General features: G+C 41.2%; 1 long non-coding RNA gene across 1 annotated transcript; it reads left to right on the top strand.

The window, feature by feature from the left end:
* The first annotated feature begins 10,745 nt into the window (after nt 1-10,745).
* On the top strand, nt 10,746-13,615 carry LOC136794367 (uncharacterized). The gene is made up of 3 exons (XR_010841054.1): nt 10,746-10,816; nt 11,560-11,609; nt 13,527-13,615. It is a non-coding gene; the product is annotated as an uncharacterized lncRNA (long non-coding RNA).
* The last annotated feature ends 485 nt before the right edge of the window (nt 13,616-14,100 follow it).

The raw sequence follows: 14,100 nt of genomic DNA, 5'->3' as shown, positions 1-14,100 counted from the left end.
AAATGACTCCCCGGGTTTTCTGGGCATTACTTGGAAACAGTATTGGGCATTTGCTTTCCACCCACTTATCTGAGATGTCTGTGTGCTGACCAGAATCTAAGGCAGATTAATATCTGGGTGAAGAATAATCATCAAATTGCCAAATGCTGCTCTTTGTCACATAATGGCCATGCTGAGCAAAGAAGTCCCTATGAGCACAAAGAAGAGAAGACACACACACAACCACCAAAGATCATTCACTTGACCTGGGAGCAGTCAGGATGGTGGCAAAGGCGTGGACTTGGGATGAATCTCAGATTTGCTGCTCACTAGCCTCCATGAGGCTCATATCCGCGTAAGAGTGTGGCTAACATTACCTAGCTGTTCGGACTGCCAGGAGGATAAGAATGAGAATATTCATGTAAACATCTGTGAAGTGCTGGGGAAGACACAAAGAGGCCGGTCTCATCCCTTACATCAACTTCCCAAAGGGAAAAAAAAAAATTCTTGCTGTTGAAGACATGATTAGACTGTTAAAAGTGTGAGGAATCAGCTACACAAACTGAAAGGCATATGTCAAGATTCTGGTTTTTTTTTTTTTTTTCAGATAAGAAAGAAATATACACTTTTATGTTTTCGCAGTTGCTGGGGCCTCCGTTCTGCCATCACGTCCCAGATGGCATTCTGGGAGCCTCCCTGCAACAATTAGTTTATTTAAATGGACATTTTACAAAGCTTGTGGTATCAAAGTTCTTTTTCTCTTTCGGTTCCTTTGACCTCTTCACCATGAGGTACTTATATGATCATTTACGGTTTCTTTCTTGCTAATGGTACTTTTTGTAAGAATAAGAATAAAGGTAGGGTTTCACTGGTGGCGCAGTGGTTGAGAGTCCGCCTGCCGATGCAGGGGACACGGGTTCGTGCCCCGGTCCCGGAGGATCCCACATGCCGCGGAGCGGCTGGGCCCGTGAGCCATGGCCGCTGAGCCTGCGCGTCCGGAGCCTGTGCTCCGCAATGGGAGCGGCCACAGCAGTGAGAGACCCGCGTACCACAAAAAAAAACAAACAACAACAAAAAAGGTATTTTTACCAACCACCTGTCTCCATCTCTCAGTGGCTCTGCCCGTTTGTTGCTCACCTTCCCTCCCCTCGCGGGTCCATCATTCCTAAGATAGAGGAGTCCGCAGTGTTCCAGATATGCAGAAACGATCTTTCCCTAGAACAGCGTTCCCAAACTGTGGAATGTGATTTTAGGTGATTGTAGGTGACCTACTGGTCCTCCATGACATGACATTTTATCACATACTGAGAAAATCATTCCCTTTCAATTCTCTTTAGTGCTTTTGATTTCATGAAGGGGAAAGTCTACAGTTTAGCACTATTGTGTCTTTAACACGTATCTATTGCTTTCAGCCTTCATTTTTAACAAAGAAAGAGCAGAGAGCGGGTTCAGAGTCTTGGGCACACTAAGATTTAACTGTAAAGTTTTGTTTTCACAGTGTTTAATTTTACTAGCATTTCCAATTTATGCCAAAGATAGACTGTTTTTCACTTAATAATAATAAAATAATTGGGTATCTTTTAAAAAATAAATTTCCCATGAATAATAATAAATAAAACTTTTTTAACATCTTTATTGGAGTACAATTGCTTTACAATGGTGTGTTAGTTTCTGCTTTATAACAAAGTCAGTCAGCTATACATATACATATATCCCCATATCTCCTCCCTCTTGCGTCTCCCCGCCACCCTCCCTATCCCACCCCTCTAGGTGGTCACAGAGCACCGAGCTGATCTCCCTGTGCTATGCGGCTGCTTCCCACTAGCTATCTATTTTACGTTTGGTAGCGTATATATGTCCATGACACTCTCTCACTTTGTCTTCTTTAAAAAAGATATTCCTTGAGTTTAAAAAGTAAGTGATTTAAAGAAGCAAACGTGACTATAACTCATGAATATGTCAGAACCGTGAGGGTGGCACTTTTATGGCTTAACGTTTGCCCATTTGTTCAGGACCACTGAGGGAAGTTAAACGTGTCCGGGAGGGTGGAGTGGGTGTTACTCAGAACATATTGGTTCTCTCTAAAGAAACACAGTGGCCGTTGCTTCCTCTTTTTCTTCCGCTGATACCCAACGGCCCCATCAGCACCACCATCACCAACGTGATCATCAACATCCCCTTCATCATCACCTGATCCATTACCCCATCACCATCATTAATGCATGTCAATATCTCACCACCTTCCTCACTGTTACCCCCATCCCCACTTATAGCCCAGGACCTTACCACCTTCGGCCTCTATTGCTGTAACAGCATCCTACCTGGTGTCCGTGCTTCCAGTCCGTCTTAATTCCAGTTAACCCTTCACATACACACAAAACCCACTTTACTTCCACCAGTTTCTAACTGTGGAACAGACAACACTTCTGACTTAACTACCTTGTTTCTTCTAAATTCTTCTGCCTGTTTTTCATGGCTCCCCCATCTCTCTTACAACTTTCTTCCCTTCCATTTTTCTTTCTAGAGGATGGTAACCTGAAAAAAGGAAAACAGAAAATAGTTCAGTTGGAATACGTATACATTTCAATATATAAAAAATAGGAGAGAGAATATCCTCCATTTACCACAATTGACTCCAAAACTACCAAGTACGTCAGCATCTACAGAGAGAAAATATTCTTAATTTAAAATGTTATCTCAGAGAAGAGTTAATTGAAGGGGTCAATATATTTTTTTTAAAACATAGGCAGAACACTCTAGTTGTGGCAAGCGGGGGCTACTCTTCATTGCGGTGCATGGGCTTCTCACTGCCGTGGCCTCTCTTATTGCAGAGCACGGGATCTAGGCACACAGGCTTCAGTAGTTGTGGCACAGGGGCTCAGTTGCTCCGAGGCATGTGGGATCTTCCCAGACCGGGGCACGAACCCATGTCCCCTGCATCGGCAGGCGGACCCTCCACCACTGCACCACCAGGGAAGCCCCAAATATTTTTTAATTCATTAATTATTGTGTCAGTTATCTATTGCAACAGCAATACTCGGTAGCTCACAATCACACAAAATGTCAGTGGCGTATGACAATAAGTGCTTGTTATTCACATGTCTGGGGTGGTCAGCCAGGGACTCTGCTGATCCTGGCTGGCCTTGCATCCTTGTTGGCTGGCTGCTCATTGATCTAGGCTGGCCATTCATTGATCTAGGCTGGCCTCAGCTGGTACAACCTCTGCTCTGCTGCCCTGTCCCTTATTCCCTAGCAGGTAGCCTGTGTATATTCTCATGGCAAGGGCTGTTCGAGACTCTGCTTGTATCACTTGTTATCAATCCAATGGTCTAAGGAAGTCATATGGCTGTGTGTAGAGTCAGAGTGGGAGGGCATAGCAAAGTTACCTGTCAAAGAGTGTGGATACAGGGATAGATGGTGAATTGGGGCTATTTTGCAATGTACTGAAAACTTAAGATGCATTTTTGAAAAAGATTTCAGACAATTTTTTTGGAAAATTTAAAGCCATATTGGAATAAGTACATTCTTTAAAAAGACCAGTGGCATGATATTAGATGTACAAAGAGACAGATTAAAGTACATTAATATGTACCAAAGCATGTAAGCACCAAAATAATCATTGTTACATTAATATGTACCAAAGCATGTAAGTACCAAAATAATCATTGTTTATGGTAATTTTTAATGATCAAATAATCAATATAAAGAAATTCCTTATGTTGCTTTAATATAAAAAATAGTTTTATTTTTAGTTTTTAAGAACTATTTTTTATATTTTGAAGATAATTTTAGACCTATTTTATAGACTTACCAATATGATAAAACCATTGGTCGGTTAACAAATGACTATTTCAAAGGTTACATAATTTTAATAAGTTTTGGCACCCCTTTTTACTTTCAAAAATGTTTCAGTTTGGACGATATATAGATACCACCCATATTCCCATCAATAGATACAACCACTGTTAACAGTTTGAGAATAGATCCTTTCATTATTATATCTAATTGTGTTTCTTAAACACAACTGGGGATGACCTGATTTTTAACAGTTAATATGTTTTATCGAGAACATTTTTCTATGCCATTAAGTGTTTCTCTAAACGTTCCAGATTTCTAATAGCTCCAAAGTATGTAGTTATGGATATTCCATGATGTATTTAACTTATTCCTATTGTCAGTTATTTTTGCTGTTGGTTTTTTTTCATTATATTGAAGACTGCTACAATGAAAATTCATGTATGCGAACAGAGATCACTCCATTGATCTCTTTTTTATTACCTCACCTTGAGGGAAACTAAACAAACAGTGAAGCCTAAGAGAAAGCAAGGGCATTCCAAAATGTCACTTTAAACAAGGATCTTGAATTGTTGAAAATAAAAAAAATACCTTTGGCTCTGATGATCTTGTTTCCTTTTCTAAGCAGAGAGCAAAGAGAAACAGAGCAGCAGCAAGATGACGTGACTTTGCCTTTTCAGAAACCGGGAGATATTTATTTCCAAAGTCTCATGAATGCTAGAATTATGATTGGAAAGCTTTCAACTCCTTGCATGACCCCAGTAGCCTCGGGCTGCAGGTCAATCGCTTGATGAAGTGACAGCCTCTGGTCCCAACTATCTGCACCAGTGGAGATTGGAAACGTGACCTGGGACTGCTTTGGAGAAGAAACTTATTTTTGTTTGCTAGGAAGCTGGGGCAAGGGTGGTGAGAAGATCCTGCCCTAAATATGATATAATCCAGCTGTCCAAACACATATAATTCAGTTCAACCAGCCATCCATTCCCCCAAATCCAGATGTTTGCCATCACACAATCTCAGATGGTCTTTCCTTTTATTGAACGTGATTTGTCCTAATCATGTTTGTCAAAGACTTGCATTTGCTTTTAATTAGAAGACATCTATTTTGATTCAGCTGGGCTCTCCTCGTCTCAGCATAGGCACACAGCCTCCACTGTTAATAAGCTTTAAATCATAACTGTCCTCTACCTTCTGACAAATCACTGAAGTTTTTATTCCACCTGAGAGTTCAAATATAAAACATTTCGCAACTACGCTAACACTAAATATTTGCTGATTACTAGTATTTGTTAGACTATGGATAATTCTATTTCATCTATGCATTCTCCAACCACTGAGTTCTCACAATGGCAGTGGTCTCTTAATATTTGCATCTTTCTGTGTTGAGAAATCTCCAACAATTATGTATCATAGTTACACATGCTTTCAAAGTTTAACCAGATGTGTGATCTTGCCTAGATTATTTGCAATATCTCTGAGCTTAATTTCCATCTCTGAAAATTAGAGGATAATACAAGGTTATTATGAGGATTAAATATCATAAGATATTGCAAGCACCCAGCAGAGTGCTTAATATGTAGTATGTAGGCAGATACATGTTGAACCCTCCACTCCCTTAAAAATCTCTAGATGGGAGTCTGACTTTTCTAAATGCCTATCTGGTCCTGCATCTAGGACACTGAAGTAAACTTCCTATGAGATTAGTTTTCTAAGCTTTAGTTCTTTTGTCTGAGAGACAGTGAGCGAGAAAAGTAAGGGGAAAACCCTGTATGAACATTCTGGATATGCCAGAACCAAGTGAAGACCATTCTATAATGGGTTCCTTCCATGTGAAACTGCTTCTAGACCATTCTTTGATCCGATGTTTTGCTTACCAAGAGCAATCCTCTGATTACTGATTTTATTTCTCAAGTACATCAATACCAGGTACCTGGGGAGCAGAATCTGGCATTTATGACTCTGGGGAGATACACGTATTATTAAAAATAAATATACTGATTATATGATTAATTCTTTTTATTTTCATAGACTTGATTATTAGGAATTGCTTTCCGAAAGGTGACCCATTCTTGACGAGAAGACAAAATCAAGATTCTAAGGCTACAATATGAGCCAAGCCCAGGAATGATGGAAAAACACTAAGAGGTGTTTGTAAGGTCCTGCTGGGTCACCAGATAGACTGTTCTCTTGTCTCTTTGTCTGTCTCTCTCACTGCCTACCCTCTTCTCTGCCTTCTCTTTCTCTTCCTTCCTCTTGCATCTGTTTTTGAATTCTCTGCTTTGCTCTGATCTGCTACCTCATCATGTCTCCTGGCTCCTTTCCCTCACCATTAACATTTTGCCTGGTTTACACTCACCCCCTTGCTTTAACAGTCAATCTTTTTGTCCAGACTATGAGTCAAATTTAAGCCAGCAATAGGGTGAGACGTAAAATAAATATTTGTGGGATGGAATCTGAGAGGTCCAGCTGGATTCTTCTTGTAAACAGAAAGTGGCTGACAAAAACAGTTAGCATTATTGCCCGTGGACAACAGGTATTCTGCTGACATACATACACTGTTATGAACTGAATGTTTGTGTCTCCCCAGAAATTCATACATTGAAGTCCTAACACAGGCCCCATCCCCTGCTCCATGTGCCTATACTTGGAGGTGGGTCTCTAAGGAAGTAATTAAGGTTAAATAAGACCACAGTGTAGGGCCCCAATCCAATGGAATTAGTGCCCTTATAGAAAGAGACACCAGAGAGCTTGAGCAAGCTCGCTCTCTCTCCCTCCAAGCACATGCAGAGAGGAAAGGCCGTATGAGTACACAGCAAGAAGGCAGCCGTCAGCAACCCAAGGGGAGAGTTCTCACCAGACACCAACCCTGCTGCCACCTTGATCTTGGGCTTCCAGTCTCCAGAACTGTGAGAAAATAAATTTCTGTTGTTTAACCTACCCATTCTGTGGCATTTTGTATGGCAGCCCAAGCAGACTAACATAAGCACTAATTCATTTAATCTGCTCAATAATCATATTAGGTCTTATTATTGTTACTCCCGTTTAAAAGACGAGGAGCCAGAGGCTCAAGAGATCAAGTAATCTGCACCCAAATACTTAGTTATTATGTGGCAAAGATAAGAATTTGAACCCAGGTAATCTAACTCTAGAACTCAGGTTTCCAGAGACTCTACTTTTTGCTTGGGCTTGTACCATCAAACCAACAACTATGCCCTGCTTAAATTATGATGAAAATAAATTTCTTTCAAAGTGTGAAAATGGTAAAGGTAATTTTGAAAAAAAACTATTCTGAGTCAAAAGTATTGAGTTTGACTTAAACACAATGACTTAGCCAAAGTGTATGAATTAATAGAGGATTAAAACATTGACATTTATGGAATTTTTGTTGAATTTTAAAACTCTTTGATTTACATAGTTGTGTCTAATATTCACTACTTTTCAATTTCATAAATCTATTTTCATTTATTGCCATTAGGCCTTAAATCACTCTGCTGTGGACTCATGGCAAAAAAACATGGTCCCTGCTTCAAGGAGATCAGTGATAGTGGGGAAACAGACACACCCAAGGCATGCCCTCACACAGTCACTCAATAAATATTTTTCCAAATATTTTTCCAAATATTTGCAAATATTTTTCCATCTTACCATGGGCCAGGTACCCTAAGAATAATTGAAAGATGACTAGGAGTTTGCCAGGTGGGTAAAACACGTGCACCAAGTGTGTGTATGAGTCTGTGTGACAGTGGCATTGGATGAAGAAGCCATTCAGGAGAAGGGAGACTATGTGAAAAGTCTCAGCAGGGTGAACAGATTGAGTAAGAATTTGTATGTATGAGTGTGTGTGTGTATGTATGTGATTATGTGTGTGAGTGTATAAGAGAGAGAGAGAATGTATGTGTGTGTGGCAGTGGAGCTGGTAGAGATAGGAAAGGGGGACACTCAGGAGAAGAAAGAACTTGTGATGTGTGATGAACAGACTGAACAAGATTAATTTTTCCTATTTTATTAATTAATTTTTTTTTAACATTTTTCTTCCACGGGAACAAATGTTTTGCAGGATGTGTGGGCTGAACTTGTACCTGTGAATGACCCTGATTGTCCTGGGGCACACATGTGCATGTGTCATCTCTCTCCCTCTTTCTCTGCTGCATCAGCCTTCCCCATTGATGGTTAGTTATTAGGAGCAGAGTTGGATGTGTTTATGCAATGGCTCCTGAAGATGGAAGCTACCCTGGGCCAATGGCCGAGACCTGTTCTGCTGGAGAAATGCAGGACAAGTACGCCTGGCTATAGCTATAATTAGCCAATTAGCCAGCTTAGTAGCCATGGGTTTTATTGTTGTTTCTTGAGGAGAAGACACATGGAGCCAGAATGGTCATCACTAATGGGTGGTTGAACTAGGCCTCTGAATACTAGTTGTGTATATTCAGTGAATTATGAGCATTTAGTGTCCATTGTATATTTAATATATCACGAATATTTAGTATCCGGGTGCCTTATGTATATTTAGTGTCTCATGAATATTAGTTATCTTTTAGTTCTTCCATCCCTTCTATGTCTAACACATACATTCTCTACTCACTACTTATCTATGCTTTAGACATGTTATGAGTTTCATCCATCCCATTTGTTTCCTTCTGTAGCAGAATTGCATATTTTCAAACAATGCAACAACTGAACATTACAGTTAATAGTCTTTTTTCCCCCATTTATCCTGGTTGACATTTGGTAGATGCTTTTATTTTAAAGACATGTCTTATTTCATAAATGTTCTTGTACTCTTTTGATAATTTCCACTCCTCCCTTTTTCCTTATTTTCTCTTTCTAGAATCCACATTAGTGGTAAGTTGAATATCCCAAATCAATCATTTATATCTCTTACCTTTCTACTGCAATGTCACATTTTCTTGTTGTTTGTTTGTTTTACAGTTTGAGAAAATTCTTCAGTTTTCTCTTTAAACTTGACTATTAACCTTTTGAATCCAGACACCACATTTTAAAAATAGAACTTATCTCTCACAATAGCCTTACATTTACAGAAAAATTGGCAAGATAAGACAGAGAGTTCTCATATATACCCTGCCCCCAGTTTCCCCTATTATTGACATCTGACACCAGTATGATACATGGTTTATGATTAATGAACCAATATTGATACATTATTATTAACTAAAGTTCACAGTTTGTTTAGATTTCCTTAGATTTTACCTAATGCTATTTTTCTTTTCCTAGATCCCATCCAGGATCCCATGTTACACTTATCACGTCTTTTTAGGTCCCTCTTGGCTGTGGCAGTTTCTCAGAATTTCCTTGTCTTTGATGGCATTGACAGTGTTGAGGAGTATTGGTCAGATATTTTTCAGGATGTCCCACTACTAAAATTTGTTTGATGTTTTCCTTACCATAAGACTGGGGTTATGGGTTATTGGGAGGAAGATCACAGTGGTAGAATGCCATTTTCACCACATCCTATCAAGGGTGCATTCTATCAAGATGATATATGACGGTCGAAGTTGGTCTTGGCCACCTGCCTGAGGCAATGCTTGCCATATTTCTCCACGTGGAGTTACCCTCTCCCTCTCCCACTTTCCATATTCTACTCTTTGGAAGAAGTCATTATGCGCAGCCCACACCTAAGGTCTGGGAAGTTATATTTCCTCTCCCGAGAGAAGAACATGAAATTATTTACATAGATTATTTGGAATTTCTCTGCATGGGAAACTTGTCTCTTCTCCCCAGTAAACACATGCTACACTGTCTTAAAATTTTTTGACAATATCATTGGAGATTTTGGCAAGGAGGATCTCTTGAGTTCACAGAATTACTCTGTTTCCTCAAGAGTTTGCTTATCTCAGTCTTTCTCTGACATTTCAGTTTGTTTTCAAATTTCTGGAGATCCTCAGTTACTAATTCATACTTGGATATCAGTCAATAAACAGGAGGGCTTGGAGCTCTGTCTATGGGAGCTAATAGATTTCACTTCAGGGTGAAAAGGGGGCTGTCTCTTATTCTGGGGCTTCTCCAAACATTGGAATGCAGAGAATTTATCTGGGACACCAACACTCACACTAGCTGCCCTGGTTATTCCTAAACAGCTTATGTGGTCTCTTTAGAGAAGAAGTGTCTCTCTCTTTGTGGCAGAGGGGGAGCTAGATGCCTGGCTGCTGGTTGTTCTGAGCACAGTATTGGGGAGGGGAGGTCACTGGTGGGTGTTTTGCTCCATAGACTGATTCTTAAATAATACCTTTATTTTGTACCTCACTTCTCACTCCTGCCCTCCACTGTATCTTTCCAGGGCTGGCAGGTCCTCAGGACTTTAGTAGTCAGAATCCCGAAGACACGGAAGACCCCCTCCTTGTGCACCCTGCTGGACTTGGGGCTGCCTTGTCCACTTCACTCAGTCAGTGTTCTTCCACCTGCTTCCTATATCCCGGAATGCCCTGAGATCTCGTAGACTCTGATGGGTCCCTCCTGTCCTGGTTGTCATTCCTTATGTCATTATGGGAGGGAGAGGGGATAAACATCATGTTCAGTCTGTCACCTTGGACACTGCTATATTTGTTTTAATTACAAAAACATGGTGTGTTGATTAAGGTAGGCTGAACTGCTGTACCAAATTGATCCTAAAGTGTATACCATAGAATAGAAGTTTATTTCACATTTGTATAATAGTCCAAGGTTTCTGGCAATGGCTCTCCTTAATGCAGTGATTCAAGGACCAAGGCTCGATCTATCCTATGGTTTTACCACCCCCTGGGGCCACACTGGTATCTGTACCTGGCTGGCAGTAGAGGAATAGGAGTGTGGAAGAGGCATATCTGCTTCTTAAAAGCATTGGGCCAGCAGCACACATGTGGCATCTGCATGCATTCTATTGGCGAGATCTAGTCTTATACCCACTTAGAATCAAGGAGGATGGACCACATAGTTCTTAACTAGGCAGCCCCTTCTCAGCTACACCTCTATGTGGATGGATCTGGTTGTACATCTGGTCTTCTTTGTCAGTGAAGAACGGGACCCAGGATGGAGGCGAGAGGCAATGGTAAGAACTGGGCAGAATTACACTTTGCTCGACAACAATCAACAGTCTTTATAACAGCAGTGTGACGTGATACCGTCAGACCGGCATGTTCCCTAGATCTCTACCATGCAACTCATTTAGCCACCCTGGCTGCTTGGAAAGGAAAACAATGCTCATTTAATAAAATCTGTGTCAGGCATTGTGCTAGGAGATTTCCATAAAACCCAGACAGAACAGGTTCTCTCTGAATCACAACAGAAGCTGTTTCTCTCTATTTTTGAAATTTGGGTTCACTGTGGGAAAGACATAGTACTTGGGGATCTTTTTAAAGGAGTAATTTGGCATAAGATTATTGCTCATTTACTAATGCCAGACGTGATGTTTGGTCTTAGGAATACGGAGATGGGAAAGGCTCCATGTCTAAGTTTCAGGAGCTCATTTTTCTCTAAAATGCAAAAAACAATCACAATACAATGTAATGAATGCTATAGTGGGAGACAGAGGGGGGCGGGGAATTTTCTCTGCCTAGAAGGACAGAGTGGACTGGGAGGAGAGGGTCAGAGAAGGTGTCACAAAGGAGGTGTGTAGCATCTGAATAGGGTCTTTTAAAAAATATATTTATTTTATTTATATATATTATTTATTTTTGGCTGTGTTGGGTCTTCGTTGCTGCACGCAGGCTTTCTCTAGTTGCGGCGAGAGGGGGGTCAATCTTCGTTGCGGTGCCCGGGCTTCTCATTGTGGTGTCTTCTCTTGTTGTGCAGCACCGGCTCTAGGCACACGGGCTTCAGTAGCTGTGGCATGTGGGCAAAAGGTGAGGTGAGAGGGAGGAGGAGGAGGAGGGTGGGAGCGATCACTAGCTCATAAGTCACTCCCTCTAGATTTTGAGTGTCAGGCTGCCTCCCTGTTCTAAGCAATATATCACAGAGCCATCTCCCTCACCAGCAATTTTAGCTTCCTCAGAGAATGGAGCACACGGCTTCCTCCAGACCAGGATTTCTCCACTACATTTGGGGCCAGATCATTCTTTGTTGTGGGCCTGTCCTGTGCACTGTAGGATGTTTAGCAGCATTCCTGACCTCAACCCACTAGATGCTGGTAGCACCGCCCACAGTGTGACAATTGTGACAAATGTCCCCTGGGAGGCAGAATGGTCTGGTTGAGAACCACTGCTTTAGATAGATGTCACCTTTCTTTTATCATCTACCGTCGAATTAAATATGGTATTTTGCACAGAGTAGGTCTATGTGTGATTTGAGGACAGCTCTTCTTTGTACCAAAGTGCCTTATTCTATTAGCCAGCAATCCTGCTGTGGCTCAGAATCGTGTTATGAGGAACAACCAATATATAATAGTCACCCTCTCCTTTGTATTCTGGTTGCCTTTAAAATCTCTGTTTCCTGCAGGAAATCAAAAGCTAGCCTAGCAGGCTTTCGGTGGACATTTATTTTCTTAAATGGAAGGGTAATTCACCTTTTGAAAATAAACTGATGGAGATCCAAGCAGATTAAAAATGATTTTAAATGCCTTTTCTATCTTTTCTGGCAAGAATGATCTCTTCATTCTTTATGACCTAACCTTAAAAAAAATAATACTTCATTCACTTGCCAACAACCCTGCCATTTATCTGGGGAAAATATCAGCCAGCTTCTTACATTTTCTCAACTAACTATTGACTTTCCTGTCTGCACAACTGGCATCTAAAACATATGGTTCACTTTTTAATCAACAGCCAGGAATATCATCACTTTGAGCACCTGTCAGAGAATTCATCCAAGAATTGATTGCAGTTCAACGTTTGCCAAGAGAGTGATGGAGACATCTGATTTTTCAGATGGTCTAAACAGCATATTAACTCCCCATTCCTCTTCATTCTCTAAGTTTTATACCAGTACAAAGTCATCTCACTAGAAGAACAACAGGTCTGGGCTCTATTATGCAAAAACAGCAGGTCTGGGCTCTATTATTTGAGCTTTTCACAGAAAAGTTGTGATTTAACTTTTTTCTTGGTAGAGGGAAATATAAAAAATACCCATCTGTGGGAAAAATCTGTCTTTTGCAAAATCATAGTTAAAGTTGCTGCCAATTATAATCCAGTGTCTGCTCCCTAAGAGTGAGCTGAATTCTGGCTCCGGCAGTGAGGCAGGAAAAGCTAGAATGTGCCTTTGAACTGAATGTGGGCTAGTTCCAAGCCCAGGACCAGGACTGGTGGGAGGGAAAGATCCATGTCTCCCCAGACTCCTGGGATGTTGGTGACTACTGCATGCAGAAGAATGAAGCATGTTCCGGGGTAACAGGGCATGCTTGGGGGCTGAAGTCACGGTGGTGACATCTTTCATGGCTTCAGAATTGGTCCTTTGGACACAAGTGAGCCCTTAGGGGAACCCTAGGAGGAAAGAAAAACATTTTCACTCTAAGTGAGATGGGGGACCCAGGACATTTAATTTCAGTTGAGAGATAATATACAAATGGAAAACGGCCAGATCATTTATAAGAATAGGACTCTGACCCACAATCTGCAGCAACCTGCTCAGGAAATCAACTCATTATTGAGACTTACCAGCCCAGGAAGCCAGCCTGCTGTAAGTCAGACATGTAGGAAGTCAGATGGCTATCTCTAGGAACAAACCAGGAAGCCAAACAGTAACTCCTGTAACAATCTTCCCTAAATGGCCAGGCCTTGGTTAATAGCTGACAGCTTCCCTAATTTTTGTCTCTGCTTGCAATTTAGGACCCATCAGAGAAAGCCAGATATGTACTCCTAACCAATCACAGAGGATGCCTGCTTCGTTAGCCCACCTCCAGCTTCCCCATGCCAACAGCCTTCAATCAGAGCACGCCCAAAGCCTTCCCTTTTCCCCACTATAAAATTTTCCTACCCCTCTGCCTTTGAGTCTCTGACATAAATGATGGTGACTGACTCCCTTTCTATAGCAAACTCCGAATAAATATTCTTTGCTTGATCTCGTTTGGTTGGTCTTTGTTTATTTCCAGAGAATGTTGAAAGTATCATCACCTAATTTTGAACCCCAAGCTAGTCAAACGTGATAGAGCAATACTCATGGAGGGGCATGCATGTAGCATGGTTCTACCCCCTCTGTACCTGTGTACCCAGTTCCTTCTGTCTAGAATGGTCCTGTCCCTTCTCTTCTCTCTGGAGAAATCCCATCCATCCTCCTGGGTCCAGGATAAGCGTCCCTGCATCTGAGAAGACTTCCCTTCCTATAATCAGCAAAATCTTAGGAATTCTGCTTTTCCTCCGTGTTAGAATGACCACAGCAGCCCAATGATCAATGTCAATAGGA

This window comes from Kogia breviceps, chromosome 6 (assembly GCF_026419965.1).
Source record: "Kogia breviceps isolate mKogBre1 chromosome 6, mKogBre1 haplotype 1, whole genome shotgun sequence".
NCBI lineage: Eukaryota > Metazoa > Chordata > Mammalia > Artiodactyla > Physeteridae > Kogia > Kogia breviceps.
This window is presented reverse-complemented; position numbering and strand designations above follow the sequence as displayed.